Consider the following 6,160-nt stretch of genomic DNA (forward strand, 5'->3'; position numbering starts at 1 on the left):
GGTCTCAGCATGTGGTCACAATATTCACCAATCACAAAAATCTCCTATATCTGCTCAGTGCCTCAACCCTCGCCAAGCCCTCTTTGTCCATACCAACTAAACCCTAGACCCATATCAGTATGGACTTCGTTACCGACCTTCCACGCAGTAAAGGATTCAATACCATCTGGGTCATTGTGGACTGCTTCTCTAAAATGGCCCACTTTGTCCCTCTCACAGGTCTGCCTTCTTCCTCGGTCCTTGCCCAACATTTCATCAAAGAAATATTTTGACTGCACAGTTGTCCTATGGTAATTGTATCTGACAGTGGGGTTCAATTTACCTCCAAATTTTGGCGTGCCCTGTGAAAAACCCTCGGCATTCAACTCAACTTTTCCTCTGCCTATCACCCATAGTCCAATGGCCAAACATTAAGGGTGAATCAAGACCTGGAGACGTTCATCATATTATTCTCTTCTGCCTCCCAGGACAATTGGGTTGACCTGCTGCCATGGGCCGAGTTTGCATGTAATAATCTCTTTCATGATTCCACCGCTGCTACTCCATTCTTTATCCTCAGTGGGCTTCATCCTCTGCTCCCCAAGTTCTCAATGTTCTTGCTGTTGAGGAGACTCCTCGTGACTTTTCCACCATATGGACCAAAGTGGTTACCCATCTCAAAAAGACTTCCTCTCGTTACAAGACGTTTGCGGACAGGAGGCGTCGAGCAGTTTCAGCACTCAAAGTGGGAGACAAGGTCTGGCTCTCAACCCAAAATAATAACCTCAAGATCCCTTCTATAAAGTTCGCTCCTCGCTTAATTGGACTCTATAAAATACTAAGGGTCATCAATCCGGTCTCCTACAAGCTTCAACTTCCTGCTTCCCTTCATGTTTCCAACTCCTTCCACATTTCTCTTCTCAAACCGCTCATAATCAACAGGTTCTCCATCTCCACGGTACCCAAATTTTCTCATCAGGAAGAGTTTGAGATCACACAGATCCTGGATTCAAAGATATCCAGGGGAACCGTTAAGTATCTTGTAGACTGGAAGGACTTTGGTCAAGAAGAACGCTCTTGGGTCAACGCATCTGACATCCATGCTCCTGCTTTATTCTGAAGATTCCATGCTCAGTTTCCACACAAGAATCTGTCTAAGCGTCCAGTGTCCACTTTTAAAAGGGGGGGTACTCTCACGCTCTAGTCCCGCATACGGACACCTGTCTCGTTACCTACCTCTCACTGATCTTGAAACTGGCATGTCCTGGGGTCAGGCTCTCAGCATTCATTGATCTACAGTTAGATCTGTGCAGGTGCAGGGTCTGTTTCCCTTCAGGACCTCCTCCCGTTTCCTTGTTGACTAAGTGTTATTGGAGCACTATTTAAACCTCTTGGATTCACCTGTCTGACGCCTGTTCTTCAAGCTCACTTCCTGCAGCCTGTGGTTCTGGTTCCTGTTCTCCTTGTGGATTGCGTGCTACTTCAGTCTGCTCTCAACTCGTGGCCTGTGTTGAACTATCGCTGCTCCAGTATCTCTATTACCATCTCCAGAGTACGTCATCGTGACAGCCTCGGTTCTCTCATCGCTACCTCTCAGAGCCGCTACTACTTCTGTGACTCATCAGCTGTTGTCCCGTGTTACCACCGCTACTTTAGTCTGCTCTTAGCTCGTGGCCTGTGTTTAACTATCGCTGCTCCAGTATCTCTATTACCATCTCCAGAGTACGTCATCGTGACAGCCTCGGTTCTCTCATCGCTACCTCTCAGAGCCACTACTACTTCTGTGACTCATCAGCTGTTGTCCACAAATTACCATAATTACCTCTGACTTTTCTCAGCTTCTGCCGTGGCGCAACTTGGTGATCCTGGGGGGGGGAGGAAAAAAAAGAGGGGGGGGGGGGAGAGGAGAGAGATGGAAGTGGGGAGGAAAGAGTACAGCAAATATAGGCTGGATGCGTTGCAGACAATATACTGGTTTATTTTAGCTTTGTCAAGAAGAAAGATGAATAGCTTTTGCAAGTTTAAATGTTACAGCTCTTTTGCACAGTGCTTATAGTTCAAATGCGGTGTATATTTACTGTATAAAGTGTCGGTGGCTTATGTATGTTAGCACTCTGCTTTTTCTCTCTCAGAGAAGATGCCTGGGGTTTGGAATGGAGTTTATAGCTCTAATGAGTCTAGCTCTTGGTATTGCTGTTTTTGTTTAGGAGCTAGTGTTTATAGCTTCGGTGTGACTGGGGTTTGAGGAATTAGTTTATAGCTCTGTGTAGTTTGCGAGGGGTGTGGTTTTTGTGGGTATGTGGGTTTTAGTTTATAGCTCTGTGCAGTTTGCGAGGGGTGTGGTTTTATGTGGGTATTGTGTGGTATGGTCTAATGGTATAACGATGCTGTGGTATATTGCGAGTGGGGTGTAGGAAGTGGTGCGTGTGGTGAGATATGTGGGGATGCTCTTTGTGCAGGTTGCTCTTATAAGAGCAGTTAGTTCGTTCCTGGGATGGGCTACTTTATTTCCTTGTTGAGCCTGATGTGGCTATTCCAACAAAAAACAAATGGTTGGCAGTGAGGGCTTGTCCGGGCCCCTTGGCATGTCTGGGTAATTAGTACCCCCTCTCGGTGGCCCTGGGCTTAGGCAATGTACAGGGTGTGCTTGAGCAATTATGTTCAAGAATACAGACTGAGACATAGTTACAGATAAGGTGGATGAAATGGCTTTAATTTTGGGTGGTATGGGGCAGGTGTAAGTAGCAGCTGATGATGGTTATGAACACCTAAACTAGCGTACTGATTGTAATTAGGGGTTTACAAATGATTTGTATAGTTAATGATTTGTTGAGCATGTTGTAGGAAACATTATATTTAAAAAAAAAAATCATATTTATAAGTGATACAGCCACATATATGTTCGCAAGTTAATGTCTGAGGGGTGTTATTATAATTATCGTAGATTTGTAAGGCGCCACAGTGCTCCGCAGCGCTGTACAGTAGGGAAAACAGGACATACATAAAACAAGGACACACAAGGGAGAAAAAATATGGAGTATGGTATGGAGGACTCTGCTCATTAGAGAGTTAACATTCTAAGTGGAAGAGGGCACAGCTGAAACACGTGGAGCGAGTGTGGGTTACAGTGGAGATTGGGACAGCTGTAAGGGTATATTAGTGTGAATAGTATCATCAGGGATAAGGTAAGCTTTACAAAAGGTTTATAGAGAACATCTAAAGATTTGAAGGCTTTGGGAAATCCTGACTGGTTGTGATAGGGAATTCCATAAGTGGGGAGCAGCAAAAGAGAAGTCATGTAGGTGCGAGTGAGAGGTGATTACCAGAGAGGAGACAAGGCGGTAGATCTAAGAGGTCGTGAGGGAGAGTATTTTGATATGAGATTTGAGATGTATGCAGAGGTAGTGTTGTTCAGGGCTTTGCAGATATAGGTAAGTATTTTGAAATGGATTCTGGAGGACACTGGGAGCCAGTGGAGGGATTTGTTGGTCCAGCAGATGTGGAGCAGTGAGAAAGGAAGATCAGTCTTGCTCATCTGCTACTCATTTAGACCTGGATGTATCATGAACTATAAATATGGCGCACATACGTATACACTTGCGTGCAACTTTTCCAACCGTAAGTTATGCTTACACTTGTGTTGCGCTCTGAATCATGATCCTCAGAGTCCAATGATCCCATCAGTAGATTTGTTTTTGTGTCTGTGTCTGGCTGTCTGTGTGTGTGTGTTAGGGAATTTAGACTGTAAGCCCAAATGGGGTAGGGACTGATATGAGTTCTCTGTACAGCGCTGCGGAATTAGTGGTGCTATATAAATAAATGGTGATGATGATGATAATAGTAGGCAGCTTCTTCTCTTGAAGACACTTGTCTGCAAATGTCAAAAATAGAAGATTCCAAAAAAAGAGAGAGCACTACACATAGTGGAAATCTTAACTTCGATTGGTATATAACATTGGTGCCAAATGGACTTGTACCAGAGTGTAAACAGTGTACTTATCTGATAAATATTTTGAAGAACCAGCACTTTGTGATCACGTTTTTCCAGTTCTCAAGAATTTTTTCAAAGCTGGGCTAAAAAGCTCAAAATCAGAACCAAATTATAGTGCAGTGCGCTCCAGATTCAGCGAATAAATGCTAAAAATAACAATTTCTTTTAATAGACACTCATATAACATTCAATCAATTCAATATAAAACAAGTAAGCAAATGCCTGTACATTAAAAAGCACAATTATGTGCTTATCTGTGATCAAATATCCCAGCAGATCTTACATAGGAAACGAGTTCCAGGCCAAAAGATGACATTCCAATGCTGTAGAAGAGTAGATCCACTTTACATTGCTGACACATTTCGTCTAGGGTGACTTATTCAAAGGGTTTGTACCCTTTTATATTTATCAGATAAGAACAGCTTATTTACACACTGGTACGAGTCCATTCAGCACCAATATTATATACCAATTAAAGTTAACATTTACACTATGTTTGACGCTCTCTCTTTCATTGAAATCTTCAGGCATTAATAGAGATAACACCCACCCCAACCCACAAGCAAATACTTAGTATTCACATTTAATAAATAGCCTTCCTGCACCCAACCCCACATTCAATTATTAGCCCCCAAACCACCCCATTGTTAAATAAAACAGTGGTGTGGTGATGCGATTCATGTTTTCGCACAGCGTGTTTGGGGAAGTAGCTATGATAATGCAAACTATCATTAAGCCCCACCTCCACGCACTTCAGTAGTGAAGTTGGTGGGATACTCCTGAAATTCGGGAGTCTTGTACATTCCCAGGAGAGTAAGCCAAGTATCATGTAGTTTTAAAAGAAATGCTAATGTAATAATAATAGAAATAATAATAGTAATATTATTTTTATCACTTTAAACGCTATTCAATAAATGTGTATGTATATATATCTATAATATAAAAGCCTAGTGGCGTGTGTTAGTCTGTGTGTGTGTGGAAAAAAAAACCAAGCTGCTGCGCCACCTGCTGGGCGGAGTTATACACTGACTTACTAAATTCTTAGTGTGTGTGGAAAAAAAACTCAGAAAGGGCTGAAATTTGGTATACTAAGATGTTTTTAATTTGTTAATTGTTAAAAGTGTTTATAAAGATTTTAAAAAAATATATATATATTTCTTGAAGGAGAAGTGACAGTTGGGAGTGGTTGGTGGTTGCCGGGGGTGACAGTGGGGAGTGGTTGGTGGTTGCCGGGGGTGACAGAGCAAGAGGAGTGTGATACTCAAGACCGCTGAGAGAGATCCCTATGTCTGGATAGACATCTGGATAGATGTGGCGATAAAGATGAAGAATGAGGTGACGGAGAAAAATGATGAGGTGGTGACACGAGGACAAAACCACGTTAAAAAAGGGCGCTTGCGTCGGGAAGTAACGCTCTTCCCCTGAGGAGCCCTGGGCTATGGCCCAAATGCATGACAAGAACCTTTTTAATACCTTAAGTAGCTTAATTGATTTGACTAGAATGCATGAGTATCATGCACGGGTTAACTTGTGTATATATATATATACATATATATATATATATATATATATATATTCTACTATATAAATGCCTAGTGGCGTGTGTGGAAAAAAACCCAAAATAAGCTGCAGCGCCACCTGCTGGGCAGAGTTATACACTGACCTATATATTTCTTGAAGGAAAAGTGACAGTTGGGAGTGGTTGGTTGGTTGGTGGTTGCCGGGGGTGACAGTGGGGAGTTTTTAACACCTTAAGTAGCTTGATGAAGGATGTGGCGATGAAGATGAAGGATGAGGTGATGGAGAAAAATGATGAGGTGGTGACATGTGGACAAAACCACATTAAAAAAGGGCGCTTGCGTCGGGAAGTAACGCTCTTCCCCTGAGGAGCCCTGGGCTAGGCCCAAATGCATGACAAGAACCTTTTTAACACCTTAAGTAGCTTGATTTGACTAGAATGCATGAGTATCATGCACGGGTTAACTTGTATATATATATATATATATCTATATATAGATATATATATATATGTCTAGATCTATATATATAGTGATAATTGATTACAATATACATAACAGGAGAAAATGTATTATACAATACTGAAGACTGAAAATAGAGACATTTAGAGGGATAAATGTTTAAAAACTGGGACTGTCCCTAATTTGGGATCATCTGTCAGTAATTTCTTTA

The sequence above is a fragment of the Mixophyes fleayi genome, chromosome 5 (genome assembly GCF_038048845.1).
Source record: "Mixophyes fleayi isolate aMixFle1 chromosome 5, aMixFle1.hap1, whole genome shotgun sequence".
NCBI lineage: Eukaryota > Metazoa > Chordata > Amphibia > Anura > Limnodynastidae > Mixophyes > Mixophyes fleayi.